Source organism: Pholcus phalangioides, unplaced genomic scaffold, assembly GCF_987345545.1.
Source record: "Pholcus phalangioides strain wild (caught in Gottingen) unplaced genomic scaffold, Ppha-v1.0 ptg000010l_1, whole genome shotgun sequence".
Lineage (NCBI taxonomy): Eukaryota > Metazoa > Arthropoda > Arachnida > Araneae > Pholcidae > Pholcus > Pholcus phalangioides.
Window position 1 is genome coordinate 15,935,771 of NW_028301603.1, and position 13,587 is coordinate 15,949,357.

The 13,587-nt window shown below is 36.0% G+C and overlaps 1 protein-coding gene and 1 non-coding gene across 7 annotated transcripts in view; one reads left to right on the plus strand and one right to left on the minus strand.

The window, feature by feature from the left end:
- Positions 1-13,587, minus strand: part of LOC149080995 (hepatocyte nuclear factor 6-like) — a 279,509-nt gene that overhangs the window by 111,193 nt on the left and 154,729 nt on the right. The gene's annotated exons all lie outside the window — the stretch shown is intronic.
- On the plus strand, positions 3,117-3,190 carry TRNAC-GCA (transfer RNA cysteine (anticodon GCA)). The gene has a single exon. It is a non-coding gene; the product is annotated as a tRNA-Cys (tRNA).

A 13,587-nucleotide genomic window follows, 5' to 3' on the forward strand; every position in this document is an offset into this window, starting at 1 on the left:
AATTTGGCTTCGAAAAATTTGAAAGTGACAGTTTTGAACATTTTTTGGAAGTAACCATGCTTTATACGTTTTTGGAAAAATATAAAGCATATTTTTCTGGAAGCAAGTGTTTCACAGTTTTCCTGATGCAACAACACTTTGAACATTTCTTGGAGCATCAATGCTGCATCGAATAGTTCTGACGCAATAATGTTTTTGAATTGTTTTCTGAAGTAATAATACTTCAAAAACTTCTAAAAGAAACAACGTTTTGAATATTTCGACAGTAGTGAGAATTTGAATTTATCGAAGATGGAACACAATGCTTTAAATCACCTCAGAGGGAATAATACTTTGAATATTCTCTGAAGCAACAATGTTTCAAGTATTTCCAGGAGGAACAGCTTTCATAGTATAAATATAGTATCATAGTACCAATCACAATACTTTAAACATTTTTAGACACATATTTCCGAACAGGATTGTGAAGAACAAGAATTTATTTTTCACACATAACAATATTTTCCTCTATATCATAATATTAATGCGACGTAAGAGAAATGAAATTTTTTAATAAATAGAATAAGGCCGGAATTAAACAATAAAAGTTTGATAAAAGATCTTTTACAAGACTTGCAAAAAAACAACAAATAATCGCATCGGTTTCGTTCGAGCGAATGTAAGTGATAGGCTCAATTGTGGTTTTTTTTCAAGTTTTGTAAAAGATTTTTCATAAAAATTTTATAGCGTAATGCCGACTTTAGATCAGAAAAAGAAATAAAATTGCGAAATTCATATTTTATTAATATCTTTGCCATGAAAAATTATTTTGCAGTTCAAACCAAAGAAATATTCACAGTTACATTACCTTATTCCATTATTTCCTTTCTCAACAAATATCCCAAATAGCTACAATCTAAATATTTTTCTCAATTTTTTTTTTTTTCGAAGTTCAATGACACCATGTTTTCCAATGATAAATGCACTGCATTCTAAATAAACTGTCAAATGATGCACGAAATGCAACGATGGCTGGAAGTACCGGCAGAGATGGGCAAAAAAAAAAAAAATATTGATGAATATAATATGAAGAAAAATGAAATCAGACTCTTGCACTTGTAGCTGAAAGAGAGCAAAGAAAGAGGTAAAGAGAGCGGGAGGGAGAGAGAAGGGGTTCCCTTTCCTAAAGGAACCCTTTTCAAAAAATACGATGGAGGGAAACATCGGCACACAATGGACAAACCATAATTCTTCGAGAGAAGCTTCACTGATAAGGGTTCCGAAGTCACTGTTGCCGATTGATTGAATGAAAAAAAAAAAGATGGGTACAAAGAAAAAGATATTGCATGTGTATGCATGTTTTCATTGTCGTTACCCCTTTCAATTTATTTTCTGACCACCCCTCTTCTTAGACAAGCAACCTCTCTTAAGTCTTATAAGTATCTTCTTCTCTGGCTTTCCCTTCGAGCACAATTTTCTATGCCTTTTATATGCATGTTTTCCGTGTATGGCCATCTGAAATTCTCTAAAATACGCTTGAAGGTACAGTACAAACCGATTATCCGAAGTTTGGGTTACCCGAAGTACTTTTTATAGATTGATATAAAAAAATTAGGTGAGCAAAACACACCTTATGTCATTATAACAAATCGATCACAAAATAACACAGACAATGCTGTGTCAAAAGCTTTATGGAATGTGAAAATCATCTAGATCAGTATTTCTCAAAATGGGTGATATCACACGTTAGAGATGCGATTTAATGAACCAAGGGGTAATCACGTTTGTGCTTATGAAGTTTTCGAATAATGAACGTATTGATGATTCCGGAACGAATCATCTTCGTTAGTCGAGTTATCTCTGTATTAGCAATTTCGGTTTTTTTTCTCATTTTTTCAGGGAAGGAAATTTTTGATACCAAATATTATGGGTTCATTCTAAAAAATTCTTTTTTTTCACACAACTACAGACGAAACATGAGAAAGAAATGTTTGAGGAGAAGAGAACAAAAAAAACTGTTGAATAGAGAAATTAGAATCAGAAAAGAGAGTAAAATGCTGTGTTGGTGTCTGATCTGATTCAACCCCGAAAGTTGTTTTCTTCTTGTGAAGTCAAACGCGCAACCTAATCCACAATAAAAACAAATGCAACGCCACAACAGGCAAATTGCCCAACGAGGTGGCTGACTTAAGAACATCATGGATCCCCGAGCCCTACCTACTACTGCTACACCACACATGCACCCCGCCCGTGGAACCCCCAACGAATCGGTACATGAGGGAATGTGCGTGTACGTGTAGTGAAACCTGACGTGAAGTTTTTTTTGTTGCTCTGTAATGCTTGTTATGTGTAGTGCTGCCATCTGCCACCAGTTTTTCTAACTATGAGTGAAGTGTTATGATTGAATGATTTATCGTTGTAGGACTGTTGCTCTCTGTGGCGAGACTTTTTAACGGGGAGATCGGCTCGCATTTGCGCCTTGAAGTTGGGACCCACAGAAAACCAACTTCAGCCGACCACCACTGTGGGGTTCGAAACCGGATCCTCGCATCGCGAGTCCGTCACTATAACCACTCGACCACCACAGCGGCCAAAAGCAACTTTAATTATTTTTCACAGAACACCATGAGATTACGCGCCTGTCTTCTATGAACCAAAATTTGACTGTCCTATGACAAAAAACTCAAGTTATGAAATTCATTAAAAAAAACCGCCAGATCAGAAGTTCAAAGCTTAAATTACGAGCAAAATTTCGGGGTTTTTTTCAGAAAAAAAAATCATCGAGACCAAATATTATTGAATCATGTTTCACAATCTCTTATTTTTGCACACAGTTGTAGTCGAAACTTGAGAAAGAAGTGTTTGGGTAGAAGAGAGGGCAAACAACACGTTTGAATAGAGAAGTTAGAAATCTGAGAAGAATAAGAATAGTATACAAGGATGATGTCACTCTCCGCTACCATACGAAGGTTTTAACAACTGGATGTTGCGAAGATATATTTTGGAAAGAGAGAAAGCCACCAGATAATCTGGTGGCAGCGTCAGCAGTTGTGAGCTTGGCCTGAGTCTGGTCCGGCCGTCCATGTACGGTCCCTTTCAGTGTACACGAGCTCCAAGGAAAGATTGAGAGATTCGGTGCCTCTGTAGTCTAATGGTCTAGGGCGTTCACCCGCAAAGTGAAAGGACGTGGGTTCGATTCCCCGCAGGGGCAGTTGAATTTTCTCTTTCCAAAATATATCTTCGCAACATCTAGTTAAAACCTTCATAAGAATAGTAAGCGCTTCAATTATAACGCACTCAATTATTTTTTAACTTTAATTATTTTAATGAAGTCTTTCTCATGAATGAATAATTTAAGTATTTTTTGAACAAAAAAACTGATCAAGTAGTAAAATTCTTTTAAAAAAGCGTCAGGTGGCATTATGTATCCGATATACTTCCAGAAGTTGTTTCTTCCCCTTGACATCTATCATTGCAACGAAACTCGTTACACTTTTAGAGAAAATCCTTGAGACCAAATATTATGGGATCATGTCTCAAAATTCCTTTTTTGAGACTATTCTAACCGAAACACGACAAAAAATGTTTGGAGAGAAAGGGAGGAAAAAAAAACAGTTGAAGTAAAGAGAAGTGAGAATAAAAAAAAGTTTAATTTATTGTTCCCTGACTAAAACCCTGAATGTTGTTTTGTTCTTCAGATCACTCTTCATGCAGAGAAACACGCATCGAGTATGTCAAAGACCTTATTTTTAATAAATATTAGCCAAATATTATGAGGCCAATACTCTTCCGTGAATCAAAATATTTGGATATCCCTCGACAAAAAAAATCATCAATTCATTAAATTCATAAAAAAAAAAAAATCAGCTCGCATTCACATCTTATTTGTTCCTGGAAGTAGGTTTTTCCCTCATCATATCTTTTATTGCAAGAAAACTCACTACACATCAAGTGTTCAAATTAAAGGCCTCAATTACGAGTAATTTCAGGTTTTTTTTCCTCCATAAAAAAAACAAAAAATTCGAGACCAAATATTATGGGATCGTGTCTCAAAATGCCTCTTTTTTTTCATGCAATTGTAGTCGAAACATGAGAAAGAAATGTTTGGGGAGAAGAGAGCAAAAAAAAAAAAAACACAGTTGAATAGAGAAGTTAGAAATCAAAGAAAGAAGAAGAACTTAAAAGCGAATTAAAGGGTGGAGAAGAAAGGAAGCGAACATAATGCAGCATGGAAGCAAGAGGAAAACTGCTTCAGTGTGTGATGTGAGACTGCAGTTTACGCTACTATGCAAATGCAGTGCCTTTTTTTTCCCCAGTGGAATAGCGGAGAGAGAGTGAGACAATTTTTTTTAAGGTCCTATCATCTACTTAACCCAGTGCGTACTTTTTTTTATCTCTTTCTGTCTCCCAAGACTTTTTCCTCCTCACCCTGATATTTTTTCGAGTGTACCCACAAATTTAGCCCTTTTTTTCTGCATCTAACTTCACCCTCTTCTACCCATTTTTTGTGCCCTTTTTTTTTTCTCTCTTCCAGGACTTGATTTTTTGAAATTTTTCACGCATACCTCACGGAGAAGACGAGAGCTTTACTCACTAAGTAGGGGACTGAGAACGAAGTGGGGAGAGAAAAGGCGAAGCAAATGCAAACAGACTATTTCAAGGTGGTCATTAAGATCCTGCGAGTAAGGGGGGGGGGGCCCGTGGATAGGTGGTGGCACATGCACATACATATACACACACCGACCTTCCAGGATGTGTTCTCTTTACTTCCACTACCCTTCTTTCTTAAAGGGCGACCTTCTTCTCCTTTTCCATTCATATATACTCCTGCACATACACACACACATATGCCAACGCTCTCTCTCTCTCTCTCTACTTTCTCTGCATGCTTATGTGTGTGTATGGGAGAGCACCCACCAAGACAGGGTGCGAAATCTGTGTGTGTGTGTGTGGGTAAGTGAAGGGCACTGTTCTTTGCCCTTTATTTCCTTCACTCATCCCCCCCCATCCTGCTTTTCTTCGTCATCTACAATTTCGAAGTACATGTCAAGAACGACCGAGTGGATTACAGGGTTTATATGATGAATGCTCGACAAGAAGGGGTGGGTTGGTGCAAAGTCTGGTGAAGCTTCTGTTGAAGGGGTGGGTGGGAAAAAGGCACTGATTGTTCCTCGGAACCTACCCACCTTCAGCGTCCTTTTACTTGCCTTCCTTTACCACCCTTCAAAGCTCTCTTTCCCGGCACGGCAGTCTTTTTGGAGAGAATTGTACAATTACGACGTTTTCTGCCGAACAACCACGCCGAGAGAGAGAGAGAGAGAACTTACTTTCTTCCACCTTCTAAAAGTAGTGGGAAATCATCAGCAGTGGCGTAGTACTACGCGGAATTGTGTATGTGTGTGAGTGAGGTGGGAACCAAAAACCCGCCAGACGAAACTGCAGGAGTTGGGCGGAGTAATGCTCGGGAGTTGATGAACTTAAACAGGGAATAAGAGATGAAATGACCTTGCTTTTGTCTTAATCATCTTAATCTGGACACGGAAGGATCGCACACCTTTTAAAAAGCTCTCCAAGAAAAATCACCCTCCCTTCTCCCGGAAAAATGGAGGAGTTGGGACAGGATGAAAAGTGAGGCAAAATCAGCAACTGGGAGACCTTCCTTATTCCAGATATCCCTGAGCATAAGGGTGAAAAGCGGGCATGATTATGTGACATACTCCACTGACCCGTTCTCTCTCCCTCTCTCTTAGTGTACATGCGAGAGGCAAATGGTTTTTTAATTAGCAAAGAATGAACCGAAGCAAAAGATGGGATGGATGACGATCCCGGGTGTTTTAACCGAGGCGCTTTTCTATCTCCCCGACGTGTCCGACGCCCATTCTCCTACCCGTTCTTACTAGATTGTCAATCGGATGCCATCACTCACGCCAAAAAGCGGAGATTTCCGGAGCGGGAGACTGTTTTGGAGAATCCGAGATCATATGTATATGGAGGGGAAAGACGATTGTAAGAAGGAGACTTCTCTGAGATTGGTCGGAGTCGATCTCTTTCCGGACGAAGGGATTTGTCATTTCGTTTTCTCCGGAGTCGTAATGAATGTGATGGCAAAGAAATGCCCCGAGATGACAAACAAGGCGAGAGCAAAATGCAACAATCCGACTATTAAATGACGACTCGTAGCTCGATCGTTCGGATGTTTTAGAAAATTCAATTTTGCTGATTTTTCAAAGAGTTTGGATACGAATAGAGAATGATCGTAAGGGAAACGGCTCCGTTCCGAAATTAATCATGGAACTCAAGCATTCACTATCAAAGATTCGAGAGCCGAAAATTTCACTATTTCTCACTAGCATTATCATTCAGCTATCATTCTCGCTTTCTTGCAAAAAAAAAACCATTCTCTCTCTCACATGAGATTCTCTGCGATTGGCATCATGTGATATGTACATGATACTTATTATTTCACGGTTCTAAACAGTGCAGAGCCGAAACTTTTGTCAGAAAGTAATGGAACTCATGTTTTAACCCGTTTATTGTGGGCTAAATGTAACCCTTGAGGCCATCTGAAGTGGTCCTCGAAGAGATCAACCCAATATCAGGCAAAAGCAACGGGCGTGTTTTAATTCATACCTTCTCAACCCGTGGATTGCGGACTGGATCCATTGAGACCATCTGTTAGCCACCCGCGAAGCTAAAGCTATAGGACTGTGTTATGACATACATTCTGAACCAGTGGATCGTGGACTAAATGAAACTCTCGAGGCCATCTGAAGAAGCCCACAAAGCTAATGACGTTATGAGACAGATTGGCAATTCCGCGTTAACTGTAAGTCAAGAACGCATCGTACCAAAAACCCAACCATCGTAGAGGAACGCATCGCCATCCAAAAATAGCGACCCTAATCAGTGCTGTCTTAAACAAGTTTAAGGTTCCAGTCCTGAAAATTTTAGGGTTGCATTCTATTTTTATACTTATTAAAAACTGACAGGGATTGCCAGTATCAAAATTGAGTGTTGTAGAAATAAATAAAAAAAGTCTGTACGAAAAAGAAAAATCAACGATTATGGGCCCTTTTGACTTAGGGCTGTGTGACTTGGTTCTACCGCTCATCCACTAAGCCACCACGGATACTTATTAGATTAGATATTTTAATTACGGAACTTTATTGAGCATGAAATTTTGCACCATTTAATTTTGTTGGGCCAGCAAATAGTTGGAAAAAACCACTCGAGTGGACCGTGGTCGGTTACAAAGTCATTACGGGGCCCACGCAAATCAAAAGGTTGATCAACCCTGTCTTAATTATAGAATGGTGAGCATTTCTGATGCCCATACAAAGACCAAGTGGTGCAGGATCAGACTGTTTAAAAGGATTTTTACCAGCAAAACATTACTATTTGTGGATGCCGGAACCAATTTTTACTAGCCCGTTTTCTCTTCAACCTTCTGATTAAATAGTAATGGCTGTCGACAGCTCAATTGCACATTGCAAATGATGACAATTGGTATAAACAAGAAAGCACAATATGACCAATCTCAGCTATGCGTAAGATAAATGTCGATTGCGTACAGTTAATTGGTAGCAAGCACATAGAAATCAAATGATCATATTCTTTTTAGTTAGTTCAAAACTTCAAATGAGAATTCAAAATTTTATCAATTTTAAATTCATTTCACTACACTTTATACCTACGTCAAGAAGAAACAAACTTTTATCATTTGATAAATGTATAGCATTTTTTTTAAATCGTGTAGTAGAGCCTATCGAAAATGGATACTCATGGGACCAAAACTTTTGTCCGCTAACGGAGAGTGTCCGCTATTGGGGAGATACAATAAACAGTAGAACCTCTTTTTATACGACTTTCACATTTATACGACGTATGGCATCGGTCGCAATTGGTTTCTACATAGTAATGTGTGCAAAAATGATGCACCGATGGTTATGCATAATCATCAATCGTCTCGATAAAGGAAGTTTGATTAAATTTCTCTACATTTATATCACCTTTACTTTACTTGCGATTATGCATGATTTCCAAATAAAGTTGGAAAGACTTATAAGTACAGAAAAATGTATAGCCTTTATTCTGTTCATTAAACCACAATTAATTATTTTTTCCCATACATGATACGAACACTACACATATTTTGCAATGCTAATTAAATTTAATTAAATAAGTATGTGAAGAAGAGAAATAATGTGCAAACAACACCAACATTGCCGTTCGGAATCAGCATCCTGGACCATAGTTATGTTCAGTTAAGCAAGTAATTAATTTACGAGTTATCATATTTCTCAATACAAGCTTGGGATTATACATAATCATCATTGAATATATGATAAATTCCCGATTTATGAACAAAACACAAATTAGATTTGGAGAAAATAAAATTAAAGTTTGCCTGATTTTACTGTCCGCTATCGAGAGTGTCTGCAAACGAGGATCAGAAAAGTTTGCGTTAACGGGAGGTATCCGCTAGCGGGGAGTGTCCGCTAATTGAGGTTCCGCTGTATGAACAGTAAAATCAGTAAGAAATCAGATTATTCCGAGTTAGACTAAGAATTTTAATAACTGAACAAAAAGAATTCAATAAGTTTGTCAAAATTTCCCACTTTGGAATCAATCTGATACTTAAAGTTGACAAATATGTTCACTGGATGGCTGTAAATCTCATTGAGGAATCCAATTACAGTCGAATCCCGTTATAACGAACTCCAAGAGACCGGAGAAATCACTTCGTTATAAAGGAAATCCTTGTTTTCAGCATTGTTTCAATGCAAAATTACATGGGGGAATAAAAAAGTGTTCGTTAAAACGTGATTTTGGTATTCGTTAAAATGGGATTCGACTGTATGTTAGCGAGCTTGCCTGATGGGTCAAAAAAATTTTCTTCACAGAAAATTTCAGGATTCTTATTTTATATTCATATGTCTATGACTGGGAATAACAGACAATTACAGAAAATCATACCTAATGTTTTATTTCAAAAATCTTGAAATTTTGATCCCTTTAGTCCTACTACTTTGTTCTAATTATTATTTTTTCAAAATCTTTTATTTGTTTTTTTTTTGCATGGAATATAAATAATCTAGTTTTTAGATAAATTATGTAACTGAACTAGATTATGTGTCTATGTAGTTAAATTTCAAAATTATTATGTATTTAGATATCATTATATTGCTGTTACATGAATCCATGGCGTCTGTCCAGGTAGGGTTAATTGCCTCTCTAGGGGCAAAGATTACGATCCCAGTGCGTTAAAATATATTAATGGGTTGGTGGGAAGTGCATAAAATTTGAAATCTTATATACAAGAAAATGAAAAGAAAACTTGCTATTATATCATATTTCGATGCGTTTAACCAATTTGTATTTTTTTTAGTAAGGAGGAATTTGTTTTTCTGATAGCGACAGAACTACAAAAAATTATCGACAGATGGCACAGCCACTAAAAAGAATGTAAAATTTATAGCAGGTGCTCATTCAACCTATCAGACATTGCGGGACAAAAAAAAAATTCCATGAAGCAAGACAGCTAATCATCCCGCGGTATTTAAATTCTCGCAGTGTCGTCTTAACTGGGACCCAGGGTCTGAGTCAAACGGGAAAAACTCTTTAGTATTTGAAAATTAAGTCTCGCCGCAGAGAGCAACAGGCCCGCAACGTTACAATTATTCATTCACTCACTATGAGTTGAGAAGAAACTCATAGTTTAAAAAAATGATTCCAGATGGCAGCACTACACATAACAAGCATTACACAGAAACAAACTTCACGGAAGGTTCCCTATACATACACACACATTCCAACATGTACCAATTCGTCAGGAGTTCCGCAGAGGAATATGGACGATGTGCATGTCTGGTTTCGTAGTAGTAGTGTTTGAAAATTTATTTTTTTCTGAGATAATTTTTTCATTAAATTCGAATTTTTATTAATTCTGAAATTAATTTTCGATTTTGAGTATGGATTCTCATTAATTAAAAGCATTTTTTTTTCATCAGATGCTAATCCTCATGAATTCTGAAAGTATTTGTCATCATTCTTAGTCAAATGCTTAGTACTGTGCGCGTCGCTTAATGTGATCATTTATGGACTCGAAGTCTCCGATAATAATACCAGATTGATAACTATATCCGAAAGAAATCGAGTAGAAAAAAACACAAATGAAAAGAGATGTATATAAATAACTACAGAAGGGAACCAATATATAAATAATCTCACACTGTCTAAAGAAATTAGGCGACCATATTTCTTAGGGCTTTCCTTCTCCATGAGTATCATTAAACAAAATAAATAAGGAAAAATTCACGAGAAGAATGCTGTCCTAATAAGATGAAAATTAGGTTGAATACTTCTGTCTACAACTTAGTTTCTTATAAGAAATAGCGAAAAAAATTTTTGTTTTTTAATAATTTCTTTTAGCCAAGTTGCCTTTCTGGCTTGCTACCCCCATAGATAAGTGGTGTTTCAGCAAAATTTTATAATTTCAAAGAGTAAATGATGACCATGGCAGACAAAAGTCAGATAACCTTTCCACCTGATTAATCAATTAAAACTATTTCATGTCCAAAAGGAAAACTCCTAGAACTTTTCGTGTTCCATACACAACTATAACGTAATCAATAAATAATAAAATAACTCACGTGGAAAAGTATATATAAAAACACATCGGTGAAAGTAAATATTGCATACTCTCGTACAAACGATATAATATTTCCTATTTCATACAAAAATAATATCAAACAATACGAAAATTCAACGGGGAAGATATCTTAAAAGCACTTATTGTTTCATAAACACTACGGATCGCATATGATAGTTCCCGTTTAGACAGCAATCTCTGCATGGGAATGCAGATGCATTGCATGGATCCATTGGAACTACAACAAGAGATAATCAGCAGGAAGTAGAAAAAAACAAATGGACATACATGTACATAAATTACTAAAGAAAGGAAACCAAAAATAAATAATCTCACGCTAACTAAAGATATTCGGCGACCATATTTCTTGGGGCACTATTTTTCCGTGAGTATCATTAAACACAATAAATAAGGGGACATTCTGCCTTAAATATGTATAAGATAAAAAGAAACTTAAACATTTCTGTCTGCAATTTAGTTTCTTATAAGAAATATCAAAAAAAATTATTTAATTAGTTTCTTTTAACATTATACACTTGGGAAAACTTAGTCTTAGCGTCCAAAGTTGCCTCTCTGGCTTGATACCTCCATAGATAAGTGTTGTTTCGACAAAATTGTATAGTTAGTTTCTAAGAGTAAATGATGACGATGACAGACATAAGTCAGATAACCTTTCCACCCGATAAATCGATTCAAACTATTTCATTCCCGGAAAGGAAAATCGTAGAGCTTCTCGTGCTCCACATACACGACTATAACGTAATCAATACATAATAAAATAACTCTCGTGGAAAAATATATAAACACATCGGTGAAAGAAAACATTACATACTTGTACTAACGATATCATATTCCCTATTTCATACAAAAAAATAATAATATCAAACAATACGAAAATTCAATGGAGCGAAGATCTTAAAACTCTTATTGTTTCATCAACACTATGGATCGCATGTGATAGTTTCCCGTTCAGACGATCATCTCGGTATTGGAACGCGTGGATGTATCGGAACGCACGGATCCATTGGAACGGCAACAAGAGATAATCAGCAACCATGGCGGGGAGTAGGAAAAACAAATGAAAAGAGATTTATATAAATAAATACAAAAGGGGAATGGAAAAAAATTATATATATATATATATATCTCACTCTATCTAAAGAAATTAGGCGGCCATATTTCTTAGGGGGGGGGGGGGCTTTCTTCTCCATGGGTATCATTAAACAAAATAAATAAGAACAAAAAAAATTCAGGAGAAGAATGCTATCCTAAATATATATAAGATGAAAAGGAGATTGAACATTCCTGTCTACAACTCAGTTTCTTATAAGAAATAACAGAAAAAACTATTTTTATTTATTTAATTTTTTTTTTTTTAGCAGTTTACACTTGAAAAAACTTTTGATCTCAAATCTAATGGACCTAAACTCAGTAAAAAGAGAATAATAAAATAATGAAAAGAGGGGAAAGAGAGAAATATATAAGAAAAAGGAGAGGAGATAGATAGATAGAGAGAGAGAGAGGGAAATACCCAGAACAAAAGAAAAACGCGTGATTCCAACAAAATGGTTTTAAACTTTTCAACAAATTGAATTTAAAAAAAATATATATAAAATAAAAGAAGAACAAGAAAATGAAATGAAGATATATATTTTATTTTCTTCATTTTCTTCATTTTATTTATTTTTTTTTTTCCTTATCCGCCTGTGTTTCGTTCCCATTGAAAATCGATGATGTTTTGTACATGAGGGAATTGAATCGATATCGCTGATTGCGATGAGAGTGAACGGGAGATGTTGGGTATGTGTGTGTGTGTGTGTGTGTGTGTGTGTGTGTGTGTGTGTGTGTGTGTGTGTGTGTGTGTGTGTGTGTGTGTGTGTGTGTGTGTGTGTGCACATGATGGCATGTTGTGGAGGGTGAGAGTGAAGAGACAGAGTGAGAACAGATATATATATATATATATATATACATACATACAATCCTGGCATTTTTATTACTCTGGATTAAAATCAATCTTGTTAGTAATAATGCCTCCTAGTCAAAGCATGTTTCTTTTCCTATTGTTTTCATTTGGAACTGAGGAATGTTTTAATTTGTGGGTTTTTGTGACTGTTGTGGGAACTTAATATATATGTTTGGGACGGGAGGATGTGATGGTTGGAGTTTGCCATTGTTAAATGGATTTATGGTATACGGGTTTTTTTTTTACTGATTCTTGATTTAGTATAGTCCCGAGTTTTTTATTATGTTGCTGGATCTGCATGATTCCCAATCGATTGACAGTCCTTGAGTGTGACCTACAACACGGTGCTTATATAATTCTGAGACTCGGTCATCCGCAATTTTCAATCCAAAATGTAAAGACGGATGACAGTGCCAGTAGAACATGAATCAAAGGTTACTCTGGGAAGATAAACACGTTAAGACCATACATACACACACTCACAATTTCTCTAATTTCTGTGAGGATTTTCCGAAGAATTGGGGAAGAAATTATTTCTAGAACGGCAATTGTAGTTTGCCAACCTTTAAATATTTTTAAAAAAACCCAATTTTTTTTGTGTAAAATATTTCATTCTGAATGAAAAAAGATCAAAATTTTCATATATTCCATCTGATTGTTATTAATTTATTTAATTCAAAACTTTGAGCAGCCCCTGAATTAAGATGAACTTGAAGAAAGCTTTAATTTTTTTTTACAAAAAAACTGTATCAAGAAACCTTTTTCCCCGTGCAATACAAATCTTTACTTTTAACATTACTCCACTGGACCTTCCTATTCTCGAAAACCATAGAATCAAACATGATGATGAATATCATTAGTTTCTTTATGAACATGAGAGGATAAGCCCAAATAGGCTCATGAGTGCAGATGGTTCTGATTTTACGGGCGACTCTGTTGGACTGTGAAAGTAGTCACATTTTTTTCTCCATCATATATCACTTAAAAGCTTAAT